Genomic DNA, 16,911 nt, shown 5'->3' on the forward strand with positions numbered 1-16,911 from the left:
CTCTAGGGCTCCAGGCTGCAACACTTTCCCCGGGTGCTGCCACACACAGGCTCCTCCAGCGCTGCTGCGTCTGCTGGGCCACAGAGCCTGAGTGTCAGAACCTAAACCTACGGCAGAGGTCTCCCTTGCTTTGGGCCCCACTCAAAATAGGCCCCCTTCAAGTCATCTGATAAAGGGTGTGAGCAGCAGTCCCAAGTAAGCGGTATGTTGCCTACAGATCCAAGCGATACGGGTGCAAGATGCAACATCTTGTCCTTTACCCTAAGGGGGATGGTGGCTCATCTCCAGAATGTCTTCCTTCACAAGTCTGGTGCCTGGGGTGGGAAGACTAGAATATCTGGGGGCCAGAACAGCTGGGGCTCCTTGGGCATCTCACTGCCCATCACATCTTCATGCGATCTTTCCAGCATGGCAGCTTCAGGGCAGCTCAGAGTTACCAGAGTACATGGGAGGAGGGAGGAAGGGAAGGAGGGAGGGAGGTTCAAGGCAAAGAAACATAGACCTCCCCTCTCAGTGGGGGAGTGTTAATGGCACATTGGAAGATGAGCATGTGGAATGGAAGACATACTGATGCAGCAATAAAATACAGTCTACCATAGGACACAATGCTTGTTCCATTGAATTCAAAGCTGAGACTTGGGGCTGGATCATGGGCAGGTGGCCACTACAGTCATGCAGGGCCCCTCGCTTAGAAGGGCCCCATGTCTGGTTCACTGCTCTGCTATTGCCATCTTGAAAGTCTTAATACATTTTTTTAAAGTTCTTTTTGATGTGGACCATTTTTAAAGTCTTTATTGAATTTGATACAACATTGTTTCTGTTTTTATGTTTTGGTTTTCTGGCCGCGAGGCATGTGGGATCTTAGCTCCCAACCAGGGATCGAACCTGCATCCCCTGCATTGGAAGGCGAGCTCTTAACCACTGGACCGCCAGGGAAGTCCCATTGAAATTCTTAATACATTTTTAACAAGGGTCTCACATTTCATTTTGCACTGGGCTCTGCAAATTACATAGCTGGTCATGCTGAGATTGTTAACCGGCTATTTCAGACTCTTCATTCACTGGACAAACAGGTAAGAAAATAGGGTTATGAAGCCTAGGGATTAGTTTAGAAACAGGAACTTGAGCATGTAATTGCATTTTATTCTTGGTATTTTCATGCATATATTTATTAACTACTATTCTTCTGTCTTCTCCTTTTATCCATTGTGTGTGTGTGTATGTGTGTATTTTTGTTATTGTTTATTGTCATCGTACCATTTAGTCCATAGGCTACAGAATAAAAAGACAGGATTACGACAGAACTAAAGGAAGAATGAACATAATTTTGACTTTCTGAATCATGATGACTGCAGTAATTAATGAGAATTTGGATTGATCACTTTTGGGGAAGTGGTGAGCATATTTTCAGAGGGTTAATTGCATTATAGTTGCATTTTGTGTGTGTGCGTGTGTCTTAAGAGTGAGCTGTAGTGAAAATTTGTCTTTTATTTTAAGCCACATAGCATCTGTGAGGAATTATATTGGGGGAATTTCTTATCTTATGGAACTCAATTTGGCTTCAACCATAGAAACTGAAAATGCCAGATACTCGTTTTCTTGACTGTCTTGTAGTGAAGGGATGTGTGCATAGTAGGCCTTTGCCATCAAGTATTGAATTGGAAGTTGGTGATGCAAAAAAAATTCATTCTGGCGATAGACTGCATGAGTGGCAATAGCTACAGCCATACTTTCCAATTCTGTGGTATCATTTTCGGTGCTACTTTTGGCCAATGAGCTCCAGGCCTGATTCTCCAGCCCTTTGGGTGAGTCTGTAACCTACTCAATATCCTTTTCAGAATTCTTTTTCTAATTCTAGCTAATTTTAGCCAGAGTCAACCAACTTTTGTTGCTTGCAAATAAGACCCCTAACTAATACGTATGGAAAGATTATTATAAAACATTAAGTGAAATTGGGAATTTATAAAAAGGTACAATGTAATTCCATTTTTAAGGATGGGGAAGGGAAATACCCATAGTAGAAAGACTGGCTGGAAAACACAAAAATTCTAACAGTGATTATTTCTGGTTTGTGGGACCACAGGTGGTTCTTCTTTCTCTTCTTCCTACTCCTCTTGTTTTTTCCTTCTCTTTGTCTCTCTTGCTTCCTTAGTCCTTTTTCTCTCATCTTCCTTTTCTTCTTCTTAAAGCATCTTTTCTGATATTCCTTTACAGTATATAAAATTATTTTTTGAAACATCTTTGTTTGTTAAAACATGAGGCAGAAATAGGGTTTACATTTAAAGATTTCAATAAATTATAGAGAAGGATAGAAATTCAGAAAATTAAGTACTCCAGCTGCCTTATTTATACAGGGCAAGATATTCAGGACCAGAAAATTTACTAACTCAAAGTCACACAACAAGTCTGAGGTGGGGTTAGCACTAGAACACAGATCTTCATTCATTCAGCAGGTACTGTGTGTCAGGCACTGTTCTAGGCATTGGTGATAGAGAAATGAGTGAGGTCACCGTTTTCCTGGAGCTTAAATTCTATTGGAGAGAAAAACGATAACCAGGCGAACCAATAAATAATTGTAAGTAGTAACAAAATCAACGTTTTATGCACTAGAAAGTGATTTGGGGTACAGATATGAAGGTTAGAGAAGATTGTTTGTAGAGTTTACATTTCAGCTGAAAGCTGAATGATAAGGAAGAGGCAGATTGGGAGGAGCTGGGGAAGAGACTTGCAGGAACAATGAACAAGCATCATGAGGCACGGAGGTGGACACGAGTTTGGTGTAATCATGGAACAGAGAAGGCCAATGAGAACGGGGCATTGGGGGGGTGGGTGCAGGATGCTCTATGAGATATGATCAGAGATACAGAAAGGGACCAGGTAGAACTTTATGGACTATGGTTAAAAAAATAAATAAAAAGTAGAAGTGTTGGGCTTCCCTGGTGGCGCGGTGGTTGAGAGTCCGCCTGCCAATGCAGGGGACGTGGGTTCGAGCCCTGGTCTGGGAAGATCCCACATGCCGCGGAGCAACTGGGCCCGTGAGCCACAACTGCTGAGCCTGCGCGTCTGGAGCCTGTGCTCCGCAACAAGAGAGGCCGCGATAGTGAGAGGCCCGCGCACCGCCATGAAGAGTGGCCCCCGCTTGCCACAACTAGAGAAAGCCCTCGCACAGAAACGAAGACCCAACACAGCCAAAAATAAATAAATAAATAAATAAATTTATAAAAACCAAACTCTTTCTATAAAAAAAAAAAAAGTAGAAGTGTAGCCATTGGAAGTTTTATTGCAAGAGTATAATCTAAGACGAACATTAAGCAGAAAGGCACATTACTCTTGATCACCAGGAGGGCCTGTTAAAACAGATTTCTGGGACCCACCCCAGAGTTTTTGATTCAATATTTCAGAATTTGTATTTCTAGCAATTTCCCAGATGCTGCTGGTCCAGGAACCACACTTTGAGAACCACTGGTCTGAGGCAATATTCGTGGTGACAGACAACAATGTCTTAGACAAGGATGGTAGCCTTGGGGGTGAAAAGAAGTAAACAGATTGGGGATACATCTTGACGATAACTCCAGTCGGACTGACTTAGCGATCTGAAGTGGGGCTAGTGAAATGATTTGCACTGCAGGGGGATAAGCGATGCCAGTTACTAAGATGGGGAAGACTGGGGGCGGGGAGACAGATGGGGAAGTTAAATCGGTAATTCAGTGCTTTAGTTGCTGTTGTGTAACCCGTTTTTGGTTTTAGATTATGCAGGTAGAAATAACAAGCAGAGAGTGAGTGTCATAGGCCTGTAACTCAGGTGAGATGCTAGAACTGAGGACATAAACCTGTAAACCTTCAGCACATCGACGAGGCCGAATGAGGAGATACAGCAGATACAGCAGAGGAGAGAAATGGGCTCCAAAGTCAGCGCTGAGGCGCCCCACCATTTTTAAAGTTTTGGCAAAGGAAACTGAGAAAGAGTGGCCGACAAAGCAGGACGAAAAGCAGGAAAGTGTGATGCCTTGAAGTGCAAGTAGGTGGAAGGCATCGGAGAAGGAGGAGCGGCAGGAACGTGTCGATTGGCTGCTGCAAGCTGAGAAAGAGGAGGGCGGGCTGAGAAACGCCCCTTTCACCCCGCAACTTGGAGGCCACGGGCGACGCTGACAGGGCAGATTCAGTGACCTGAAGGTGGATTGCAAGCGTGAAAGGGACAGGAGAAGGCAGAAGCTGAGAATGTGGGCAAATCTGAGAAGTTTGGCTCTGGGTAGACAGAGAACGAGACAGGGTGTCTGGGAGGCTCTGGATCATTCTTGTGTGGCGGTATTTTTAACTTCAGGGATTCCACAGCAGGATGAAGGGCTGAGAGGTGGGACCACACAGAAGGGAGGGCCTGAAGCTGCACGGACATGGGCCCCCCGGCGGCGGGAGCCACATCCTCAGGCAATGGGAGAAGCATCGGGGCCAGCTTGGAGGGAGCAGAGAGCAGCACAGCTCGTGCTTGGCCTGCCTGCTTTACTTCCCACGTCCGCAGAGATGTGGACCTGTTCTCTCAGCCCCACCCGAAAAGTCACCAGAGGAACTAATTGCCAATATCTTTATCAAATAATTTGGGAAGCCACTCGGAAGAAATGGATTGCTTCGGAGGTAGAAGGGAAGAGAATATCACTGAAAAATGGAGGTACAGCCAACAGGGACACGTCCAGTGATTTTGGGAACCAGTGGGCCGGCTAGTTTCAATACACAATACAATAAGGTATTTTGAGTAACATGGAAGAAGATAACATTCCTTTATAATGTGTGCCATATAAATAATCAAGGAAGAAGGGGTTGGCATAAGATTTTTTTACCTCCTCCATCCTAAGGAATAAATTATTTTTTTCTTAAAAAGGACCTATCATGCCTTATTTCTTAACTTTTCCATGATTGTGATTTCATTAGTTCATCTAGGTACAGAATTTAAACATCTAATCAAGGTGGAAAGAATTATGCACTTTAAAACATTCAAATACTCAATTTGGTATTCAAAATGAACCAAATGGCCTGGGATTCAGATGTTTTAATAAGTTCCAAGGTATTATACTATTAGCCATCTGCTTATGCAGCAGACAAATGAAAACGTGGGACTATGGATACATCAAATATTCATGGAAATCAAATAGAAATACATTCTTTATAAAAAAAATCATTGATACTTCTAGATGGGCTACACCAGGCAAATCTGCATTTTTGTCATCAGGTTTGTGTCTGTTAAGGGGACATCACATGCTACTTACTTTGTTTTAGGTGTAACCTACGTATGCTGACGGTTTTGACTGATCTGTTCAAAATACTGTCTATCGTCCTTCTGTGGGAACCACCAGGAGCAAGGGGGCATTTTCAGTTAGATATAATTTTTATTCATGAGCTCTCTGAGTCTTTCTTAGTCTCTTGCTTTAGATCTTTTTGTATGTGGCAGGTTCAGAGGTTCGGTCTTGATAAGCATGAGAAAGTTTGGATGTTTATTTAAACCTCTTGCATCTGCAAAAAATCCAGCCAGGATTTTTTGAGAGCAGCCTTTTTTTGCGAAGTTTGCCGGCACTGCTGGCTTTCTTTCACACTGACAATCCTAGGTACATTATCTACCTCATGGCATTTCATCACTTCTCCTCTGAGCCCTGGCTGCAAAGGAGAGATGCAGGTACTGAGTCAACATCCCTATTTTGAGAGAGAAAGGAAGGACTGTACTTTCACCATTGGCTTCATGTGACATCAGTGGATGTACAGGATGAAGGGACAGCTGTGACCATCTCAGATTTGAGACACTGAACTGTGATAAAATTTAAGGACACTGTGCTTTTAAGTTGTAAATTTTAGTAGTAATAACTTTAATCCTTTAGATTAAAAAGTCTTTTCTAGCTCATATACATCACTTTATATGAATCTACCTTTTCGGATTTCATTCATCTAGTTGATGTTAATCCCCCACTTGGTGCTGGGCGCTGGATAAAGCACTGGGGATTGATCCATTCTGGGATAAACTTGCATAAATAACTAACTCAAGGAAGTGCTCCCCTGGGAGGATTCCTTTCTTTCCCCTTCCACTGAGTCAGTACCTTTTTCTATGCCCCCAAGGCACCAGCTTCATTATTCAACAAATATTTCTTGAACATTCTAATCATCAGGTATTGCTGCAAAATGACCAGTCACAATTATAAAGCCTCATGACAGACAACAGTAAGCTTTTATTCCTTATTCACTCATCTGCCTGTTAGGTGGGTGTAAGCTGACGCAGGCTGGCTGTGCTGAGCTTGGTTCTCAACTGTGAAATGGATCTGGGTCCGCTCGATTTACTTTCCATCTTCCTTAGGTCACTGGATATCCAAGATTGGCAGAAGCACAAGGGTGGCAGGACGAAACATGTGCTGCTCTTGTGATCAGAGCTGGCACGCCGGCACATTCTATTAGCCAAACTAGTCACAGGGCCACGCTCACCATCAGTGGTTTGGGGATGGAGGTACACATCTTCCCTGGAGTCTGGTTGGGGAGGGAGGGGATGAATATCTGCTAAACAGTGGTCTCCTCTGTGCCAACCACTGTAAGCTGCTAAAGAGGCAGTGCCTTCCAGAAGTTCAGGGTCTTTCTCCCCCCCTGCCCACCCACTACACAGGCAAAGACAACGGGATCAATTAAAGGCAGTGGAGTTGGGGTTAAGAATTTGAGCTCTGAAGTCCGGCAGTCTGTGAACTCTGGTTGCTCCATTTATTAAATCTATGATCTTGAACAAGATTTTTTTATCCTCTCTGAGCCCCAATTTCCACATCTATAAATTGAAAGTGACAATAAGGTACCCAGCCCAGAGGGTTCTTGTGGGGATTAAATAAATAATGCATATAGGGAATTCCCTGGCGGTCCAGTAGTTGGGAATCCTAGCTTTCAGTGCCCAGGGCCCGGGTTCAATCCCTGATTGGGGAACTAAGATCCCGCAAGCCTCGCGGCGTGGCAAATAATAATAATAATAATAATAATAATAATAATAATGCATGTAAAGTTTTAAATTTAGAGTCTGCCACCATGTAAGTGCTCAATAAATGGTCGCTGTCATCCTCGACACCAGGCATCCCAAATGGCCGAGAAGAGCACCCTTGCTTTGGAGGTGCTGGGCGGTAAACCCCAAGAGTAAGCTCTGTCCTAGTGTCTGTCCAGTTGGGTTCCAGGCATCGGTTGACCCGTCTACTTTCCCGACTGCGCTGAGAACTCTTCAAGCACAGTATTGAACCCTCCTTCCCCGGCTGCTGCCACACAGCTGGCACTCAAAGCAAGCTGATGACAAACCACTGAAATTCCGTCCCCTCCCCACTGTGCTCCCCACAGCACCGCTGTTAAAACGAGCTGCAGTGAAGGATCTCTTTGGCTTTTTGTCTGTGTTCATTGTTGTTGCTTTCATTTCCAGTCTGTCGCAGACCAGTGTTTTATCTGCCCAGTGAGACAGAGCTCCGGATCAGATGCTTGGGTATTGCAGCCACGTCAAGTCGCCAGAAATGTTTCTGAACGTGGGCTCATTATTTCCGAACGTATCTCTTTGTGAACTAGTAACAAGCATCCTGTAGGCCAGCACCGGTTCCCAGACCGCTCCCCGTCCCCCTTTGAATAGGGCCGCTGGACGTTTTGCGAGTGACCTCCTGACGTCCTTGCCAGGTAAAGTATGCAGGTCAGCAGACGCACCCTCTGACAGCCATCCGGGTACTTAGAGCCAAGGGGCAAAACCATCATTTATCTCGTCAATGGTTTCCTCTCAGATAATTTGTCCTTGCTCTTCTCCATAGCCCGGTTTTCCTCTAGAAACACAACAGAAGCTGGTACATATTCAGGTACGTGACTCTAGTGTGGGGCCAACTCCAAAGAGATCTCCGATGTGCAGCGGGGGAGCTTCTGAGAATGCTTCAAGCCTGGACACGTTTCCAGCAAGGGACCATGACCACCAGGAAAAGAGCCTGGCCTGAGCCCGGAATCCGCGAGTACTTCCTCAGAGGCTCCCAGGACTGTTGATAGAATTCGCTGAGAACCCAGGCAAGAGCTTCTGCCTGCGCATCAGGTATTTATGGGCTGTTTTGGCTTCTGTCTGCTTCTGGGTTCTCAAGTAGCTCCTGCACAGCCTGAGTGGATCGTCTCAGCTGTGACTTTAGCCTCAGCTCTTTCTAACCAACCCAGGCAGCAATGGGGAGCTCCAGGCCTGGAACAGGTGTCCAAGACCCAGCAGAGAGTTTCATAAAACCTCCCATCCTGCCCGGCTCTGGAGCTGCTCTTACCTACCAGGGAGGGGCAGCACCGCAGCTTGGGTCCCCCCAGCCTCCAGCGGCTAGTGGAGGGGTGCGTAACAGGGTCACCTCCCCCCTCTCCTCCCCCCTGCCCCCCAGGGGGAGGGGAGCCTCTCTTATTCCCCATCAGACTGGGTGTGCCTTTATCCTCTAAGGCCCCGATCTCACCCTGAACACCCCATTCTCCGCCTGTGGATGTGGGGTGCTCCCTGACCCACCCAGATTCGAGAGCTCAAGGGGACTCCCCCACTCTCCATCTTCCCATCCTGTGCCCCCTTTCTGGGGCCTCATCACTGTGGAAGACAGGGATAGTAAGGGTACAAGTGGATGGGGGTGTGGGGAGGATTTTGGAGAAGAAGCAGGGGTGTGTACAGAGCGGGGTGACAAGGTCCCCCAAGAGGGAAACCAGCCTTGTCTGGTGGCTGAGAAGGCTTGTTCATTTTTCACTGTATAGTATTTTAAAAGAGAATAAGAAATTTAAATGGAAAAGAAGCCCTGAGACCCTTCCAACTCACTGTGCTTCAAGCACCCATTTCCATCAGAGGTTTCATTTCTGCTGCTGGGTCTGGGCTCCAGCTCCCTCCCGTGGCCTGTACACTACAGGGGACATTCCAGACATTCCAGCATCTTTTAAACAAACAAACAAAACAACTCCTGAAGCAGGGAGCTTCTGTTAAAAAAAAAATGATCATTCTTAAGGAATCCTAAATGGCTACAAAGCAGAGTTCAACTTCCTTAACCCTTATCTACCTTCCCCACACTGATATTCATACACCGGGGCAGGTAACTGAACTGAACGACCAGCGGTCCTTCGTATAAGCCCCATCCTGCCCACCCCTGGTACGTGCTTGCAGGGCCCCTACCTTCCAAATGCACATGCACAAAGTCTACCAGTCCTTTATCTCCCCGCCCATTCATGTCCTACATTAAACCTTCCTTGATATCCCAGAGCAGAATGCCTTGCGCACAATAGATGTTCATTAAATGTCCCGTGATGAAGACATTTAAGCAAGAACTCTTTTCTCTTCAGGATGGGGGCAGTGTCATTTTGTTGTTTAGTTCAGCAAATCAAGACTTAGGTTTCTAAGCGCTAGAAGATTTTTATGTCATGAAGATTTTTTTGTTAGACATGTGGCTTTGGAAAGTATGGTTCAACTAGTAAATGATTCAATGAATGAATGAATGAATGAATGATTTTGACCTGTTGTCGGGGGACACTGGGAGATTTGCTTCATTTTTTTTATCATACTTGGAAGGATTTGCCTAGTGGGCAAAAGAAAGGAAGTAGGTTCCTTTCTTTTTTCCTGTCTCAAATCTAAGATAATGTAGTCATTTTGTCAAAACATCTGACTCTGAAGGAAACTGCTTCTCTTACAACATTCGTAGCAAGTTTCCAAATCACACTACAAATGAGTGGTTGCGAAGTCTATGAAACAAAAGTTTGGACAGAAGGATCTACTTCCTAGAATCAGAGATGAGGCAGGAACTGCCTTTTTCAGAAAGGGAACTGGGGGTGCAGAGGTTCCCCCCGTCCATTCCCACCAGTGGCTGGTGGCCGAGGCAGGAGAGGAAGGAGCTCGAGTCTGCAGCCTCCCTCTCCATGCACTCACCACTAGGCCTCCTTCTCCTTGTTGGAGCCACTCATTAACCTTCCTTGTATGTCTGAGGCCTGAGAGAGGCAGCAGGAAGTGGAGGGAAGACTTAGGCTGGAGCTGGACGTCCTGCTGAGAGGTCCGACTCTGAGACTTTCTAGCCTTGATTGTTGCCAAGTCATCAAATTGCACTGAATCTACCTCCTCGTTTATACTATAGGAACGAGCCTTTCCTATAATCACAAGGTTCCTGTGTCACTGGGCTTGTCATGAGAACCAACTAAAAATCTTTCTGCTCCTTCCATATTCCAATTCCTATTCCACACAGGCTCTACCTAGATGACGCTCTGTCCTTTTGGAGCATCTTATCAGGTATCAAGTGCGGTTGGTTTGTCCCAACATCAGTGATGTTAACTTGGATCCATTGGTTAAGGTGGTATCCACCAGGCTCTCCACTATAAGGTTACTATTTGTCCCTTTATAATGAGCTAGGAGTTTGTGGCGAGCTTCTTGGAGGCTGTGTAAATATCCTTGTTCCTCACCAAGCATACATCCATCAGTTTTAGCATGCACTGATGACTCTTGCCTGAATCAATTATTGCTGTGTTGGTGGTAAAATGGTAAAATCCTAATCCATCATTGCTTCTGCATTCATTCATTGCCTGAATTGAACTCTGATAGTATAACAGTGAATAAGACAAAGACTTTGCTTCAAGGAATTTACATAGTTTGTTTATTCTTTCAATAAATGTTTGTTATTAACTCTTAGCTACGTCCTGGGAACTGCGGTTAAGCACTGGGGGTACAACAGACAATAAGGCATCTCCGCCCCCTCCCCATGGAGCTTCCTGTCTAATGCCAAAGATAAGACGATCAATGCATGCGCAAATGATCAAAAGTAGACAAATCTGCAAAAAGTGCTGTGGGGTCCTGAGGGGTGTCAGGGAAGGCTGTGTAATCGCCGTAAGCGGTGTTTCATCTGAGACGTGAAGAGGGAGCAGGCATTTGCTAGTGAGGGGTTGGGGAGATGAAAAGCACACGCTAGGCCGAGGGGCCCTCACGGGCAGAGGCTGAGACAGGCAGCTTTGAGGGAGCCCTTCTTACCCTGGAATGCTTTCCCTCCAGCACCGTCCCAGCCACCTACCTCCAGCGGGGCTCACATGGGACCGGAGGACACCATGCCTGTGAATTCCTGTCACCACGAGAGGACCCGTTGGTTAGCCTGGCCTCTGTGGAGGGAAACAGTGCTTGACCTTCCGCCTCCTGTCCCAGACAGGCCCCGTCAAAGAGGTGTGCTTGTGTCTTAGAGAGAGAAAAAAACAAAACCACACCTCCCTTCAAGTCTTGGGTTAGACCTCAACATCCCATGGATTTTACTCCGGGAATTAAGGCCCTGAGATAACACTCTAGATTGAACATGCAAAATCAAAATCCTGCCCGGTGGCCTGTCTCAGTTTCCCCAGCTGGGCAGAGGGGGAATCATACTCTTCTCTCTCAATGTTTCTTCGAGAATTCAGTGCCTACACCTAACTAATAAGATGAGTGTACTAAAGGCTGGTTCCCGCTTTTATTTTGTGTTTTTTTAATCATTAGAGACAGGGTATATTTTGATGATTGTTATTAATATGGCATAACTTGCCAACAATTAATATAATATAGTATGGTCTAATACCGAATGCCATGAATATATAATATAGCATCACATAATGTATTTTATTTCAATGTAGTATTCATTAAAATAGCTATTTGATATAATTTTACATCATGTAGAAAGAAAACTAACATGGTTGTTGAACTCTGTTTAATTTCCAAAAAAGAATTTTAAGAGCTGAGCTTGAACTTAGCATAAAAAACTGATGAATACGACAGATGAATGGATAAAGAAGATGTGGTACATATATACAATGGAATATTACTCGGCCATAAAGTGAAATGAAATTGAGTTATTTGTAGTGAGGTGGATGGACCTAGAGTCTGTCATACAGAGTGAAGTAAGTCAGAAAGAGAAAAACAAATACTGTAGGCTAACACATATATATGGAATCTAAAAAAAAAAAAAAAAAGGTTCTGATGAACTTAGGGGCAGGACAGGAATAAAGATGCAGACGTAGAGAATGGACTTGAGGACACGGGGAGGGGGAAGGGTAAGCTGGGACGAAGTGAGAGAGTAGCATTGACATATACACACTACCAAATGTAAAATAGATAGCTAGTGGGAAGCAGCCGCATAGCACAGGAAGATCAGCTCGGTGCTTTCTGACTACCTAGAGGGGTGGGATAGGGAGGGTGGGAGGGAGACGCAAGAGGGAGGAGATATGGGGATATATGTATACATATAACTGATTCACTTTGTTACACAGCAGAAACTAACACCTCATTGTAAAGCAATTATACTCCAATAAAGATGTTAAAAAAAAACCCTGATGAATATAGAAGTTGAAGAATAACCTTGCCCCTCATTGCTAATGATTCTAGTTGGGCTTTTCATAAAAGCCTAAACATTGTTCCTTGTAGTGCCTTCCACACCTGGGGCTGAGCGGGGTCACCAGGCTCCTTTTGGGTCAGGGCAAGACAAACCCCATATTTATTGGGTACGTGCCCCCAAGCCTCTTAGACAATGAATCTCTGTGACGGTGAGAGGGACTCGACTCCAGATAAACAATATTTTACATGTTCCCAAACTAAGGTGACTGGGTATTTGTGGAGTGATAGCGGTTGTATGGTGTTACAGTGAGGACAGATGCTTTTCAGTAAACTGGCTGGAGCTCATACATCTAAGTGAGGCTTAACTTCCGAGTAGTCACCGTGGGAGGTGCTCTATGCATTCTCACAGAGGTGTCATTTCTAAAAATACTCTGGAGCTCTGTTTTTGGAATGATTCTGAGATACATTTTGAAAAACCTCCTAAGAACGATCCATGTATCATTTATTCTATATCTTATTCTAAAATAAAAAATAAAGTTTGATCACTCCTATTATTTTACTTTTGTTGTTTCCCAAAATGAATCCAATTTATAAACATGAGGATGATCCATCCAAAAGGAAATGTGTCCAATTTCAGATTTGTGGGCCCAGGTTCAAGCTCATACACCAAGGAGGACACTCCCTGTCTCGGAATGAGGGCCAAGGAAAGCCACTGTGCAGCTGAACTTCGATCCTTTGGGTGGAAAGAAGACCCCATCTTGGGCGTCTTGGGAGAACAGAACCCAGTGGATGAGATCACTGCATCGGACATTTATTGAAGCTCAAAAGCCTAGCAAGTCTCTGAGCCAAGACCGAACGCAAGTCTGACTCCAAAGCCAAGTGCAGTGCAGAACTACACCTGAGCTTCCCCCAGCTGTATCCTGAGATGTACCTGAGAGAGATGGCCAAGCAGGGCTCGGGCATCCAAGGAGGCCTAGCTTTCTGTGTCCAGCAGCACGTAGCCCCCTTTATCCCTGGGTGCCTTGCATGTATGATGTTTTGTGGCGGCTTGGACGGTCTGGAAGTACTGCCTTGTGCTCCACCACTTCATTCCTTACTCACTATTTTAATTGATTACTGTCCTTACTATGAGGCAGGCACAGCGCTAGATCTTGGAATTATAAGAGCGAAAAAGACACAGCCCCTTCTGTGTGTTTAAAGGGCATTGCAGGGAGAGACCAGAATTAGCAACCTCTTTACCTTCATGTACAGTGAGAATTAGGGAGAAATGTTACTACTTTGTTTCTTTTTATCCTACCGGTTTTTTCCAGTTTTTCTATAACTATGTATCACTTGCATGATCAGAACAAACAAGTTTATGTTTGAAAGGGCACATCATGTCAGAGGGCAGATCACCTCCTGGGGAGGGGACACCCTGACTTGGGGGGGCCGAGTGGTGCCCTTCGGCCCAGACCATCTTAATACCCGCTGATCCCTTCCCTCTGGACGGTTTTGCTCTGATGCTCTAAGCGGTCTTCGTGTGGACGGTTCTGCTCTGATGCTCCAAGAGGCCTTCGTGTGGACGGTTCTGCTCTGATGCTCCAAGAGGCCTTCGTGTGGACGGTTCTGCTCTGATGCTCCAAGAGGCCTTCGTGTGGACGGTTCTGCTCTGATGCTCCAAGAGACCTTCGTGTGGACGGTTCTGCTCTGATGCTGTAGGCGGTCTTCGTGTGGACGGTTCTGCTCTGATGCTCCAAGATGTCTTCGTGTGGACGGTTCTGCTCTGATGCTCCAAGAGGCCTTCGTGTGGACGGTTCTGCTCTGATGCTCCAAGAGGCCTTCGTGTGGACGGTTCTGCTCTGATGCTCCAAGAGGTCTTCGTGTGGACGGTTCTGCTCTGATGCTTTAAGCGGTCTTCGTGTGGACGGTTCTGCTCTGATGCTCCAAGAGGCCTTCGTGTGGACGGTTCTGCTCTGATGCTCCAAGAGGCCTTCGTGTGGACGGTTCTGCTCTGATGCTTTAAGCGGTCTTCGTGTGGACGGTTCTGCTCTGATGCTCCAAGAGGCCTTCGTGTGGACGGTTCTGCTCTGATGCTCCGAGCGGTCTTCATGTGGATGGTTCTGCTCTGATGCTCCGAGCGGTCTTCACATGGACGGTTCTGCTCTGATGCTCTACGCAGTCTTCATGTGGACAAAGTCCAAGGAGAGCAGGCATCTAAGAAGCTGCATCCTGCTCTGAGCAAGCATTCACTGTCCTTAAACGAACACACTCTCTCAAAAGACACCAAGCAGAGGCCGGTAGTCAGAACTTCTTGGAAAGCCACAGAAAACCCCACTCAAACCAATGCAAAAAGGCGGGGGCGATTTTCTTTATTTTTTGCCCACGGAACTGAAAGTCTGCTGGGTGTGGCTGGACAGCAAGCTCCCCCAGGGGTTCCTCCCCCCACTTCTCACTGGGGGACCTCGGGCTGGGTCAGGAGTTGGGACCCTGAGTCACATACGAACCCTCTGCCGAGAGTGGATGGGGTGGGAGGTGCGGGTGGTAGCCTCGGCGTCTGAAGGAAGTTAGGGGCACGTGTACTGCTGCACCCATGAAACCACCGTGTCCCCAGGCATGGCTTGTGAGGCACGTGGGCCAGGAGCGTGGCTCACACGGACCGTTTCTAGTTCCCTCTGAGTGAGTGGAACTGAGGACAGGATACTGGGGCCCTGTGTGTGTCCTGGACCCGTGGCCGTGCTCCGAGGCAGGCACCGGGGCCCCGTGTGTGTCCTGGACCCGTGGCCGTGCTCCGAGGCAGGCACCGGGGTCCCGTGTGTGTCCTGGACCCGTGGCCGTGCTCCGAGGCAGGTACCGGGGAGCCGTGTGGTCCCTGCAGGCCAGCTGCCCCTGCTCTGTGGAGACGCACTCGGTGCTGTCCTGCTGGAGCATCAGACATAATCAACAACACCTCTGAGGGACAAAATACCTAGGTATTCATTTCGAGAGAGAAGAATACTTGTTAGAGGTTAACCTACTCTGAGCACTTACAAATCAGAACAACAGCAACAAGGTCAAGGCCAAGATCATTACCTGACCCGCTTGGACCTTCAGTCCTGGAAGCAGCCTTGGCTCGCTGCCCTTCCCTTTTTCTGTCTCTAGATTTCTTGGGTGGGTGTGGGGTCTCTGCTCGCTCCTTCTGCCCCCGAGCTTGGCACAGATTCTCCCCTCTGTCCTGCGGGGAGCACAGCGTCCCGTTGTCAGCACCCTCAGGATGTTCCCCCCTCTTCCGAACTCACAGACTGCCGTCATTTAAGAGATGCCGCCTCACACAGAGGTCAGTGATGCTGGAGGCTTAACGGGCTCTGCTGGACACCGTGTGCTCTTTGGAGAGAAAAGGCCGTTGTCTTTGCTGGTCTCTGACTGGCCAGTGTGTAGGGAACTGTCCCGGGGAGGGTGTCTGCAGCTCCCCAGCCAGCCTTGTCTTATCTGCAGGGACATCCGTCTTATCTGCAAGGTCTCAGGGTGGAAATGAGATCAGCGTGCCTAAAATATCAGCTCAGATAGAGCAAGAAGCAGCAAACAAGGCCCACAGTGCAGAGGCTTGCACCCCCTAGTCACACTTTCCAATCCCTAAATTACAGAGCACAACTTCTCTGATGAAAGTATGAACACACACACACACACACACACACACACACACACCCCTAGAAAAGCATTCACACAAAATCCTTTGGATGTAACACTTCTAAGCCTTCCAGTGTTCAATTTCCAACAGTATCTAGAATATCATTCAATCTCGTTTGGTGGTCTTGCAGCCCCTCTGCCCTCCTGGGCCGGCGGTAGGAGAAGGATCTCAGGTGAGCTCTGTAAATGAGGTGGTTTTCACTCAGTTGCCACTCTTGGTCTGTTTTCCAGCCAGCTGCCTCCTTCTACTTCACGTTGAGGGCCGTAACACCGTGCTGCGCAGCTGAGCTCCGAACCACGGTGAGTAGGTATAAATGCTTGTCTGCTAGGTAAGGTATGGCGTGCTGCAGAGTTGTAATACCAAATGAGTTCTACAGAAAGCTTTATTGCAATAAGTCCGGCTCACAACTGTATACAGCGCTCAGGGAAACTTCTCTCTGTCTCTCCTTGGTTTCCCGCCCTCCCTACCCCCCCAAATGAAGTGCCTATTATGGTACCAATGCAGCACAATGGAAAACAGAATTTAAAGCAATTAAATGATATTGGTCTGCAGGCATTCACAATGATGCACAATGAAAGGAATGGCAGCGTTCAATTCAGAGCCTGGAGCGTCTATCTAGGTCTTTAATTAACTGCACGTGTGTATGCCTCCCCCCTCCCCCATTGGAACCACAATTATTTTTAGAACTACAGTTACTTTTATAGATAAACCCACACCGGAAAGTCTTAGGAAGTCAATTTGCGTTTGAGTTAATGCCAGGGCAGCGCGTATGCAAAGTGGGTTTTCCCAGATGAAGCCGCAGTGTGCAAATTTCCATGGGTGGGTTTTCCCATCGCCTTCCCAGTGGGAAAAGTTAAATAGACTAAGGTAAGATTTAAACAACAATTTCTAACAACAAATTGAAACACTACAGAAGACATGCCACAAGGCCACCCATGATTTACTGCCAAATGTTCTGTGCAATGAATAACTG

The 16,911-nt window shown here is 46.7% G+C and overlaps 1 long non-coding RNA gene across 1 annotated transcript; it reads left to right on the forward strand.

Annotated features, from left to right (window-relative positions):
- Positions 1 to 7,500: 7,500 nt before the first annotated feature.
- LOC132351793 (uncharacterized) lies at positions 7,501 to 16,297 on the forward strand. The gene is made up of 3 exons (XR_009498468.1): positions 7,501 to 7,659; positions 7,788 to 8,056; positions 16,169 to 16,297. It is a non-coding gene; the product is annotated as an uncharacterized LOC132351793 (long non-coding RNA).
- The last annotated feature ends 614 nt before the right edge of the window (positions 16,298 to 16,911 follow it).

This window comes from Balaenoptera ricei, chromosome 17, assembly GCF_028023285.1.
Source record: "Balaenoptera ricei isolate mBalRic1 chromosome 17, mBalRic1.hap2, whole genome shotgun sequence".
In the NCBI taxonomy this organism is placed as follows: domain Eukaryota; kingdom Metazoa; phylum Chordata; class Mammalia; order Artiodactyla; family Balaenopteridae; genus Balaenoptera; species Balaenoptera ricei.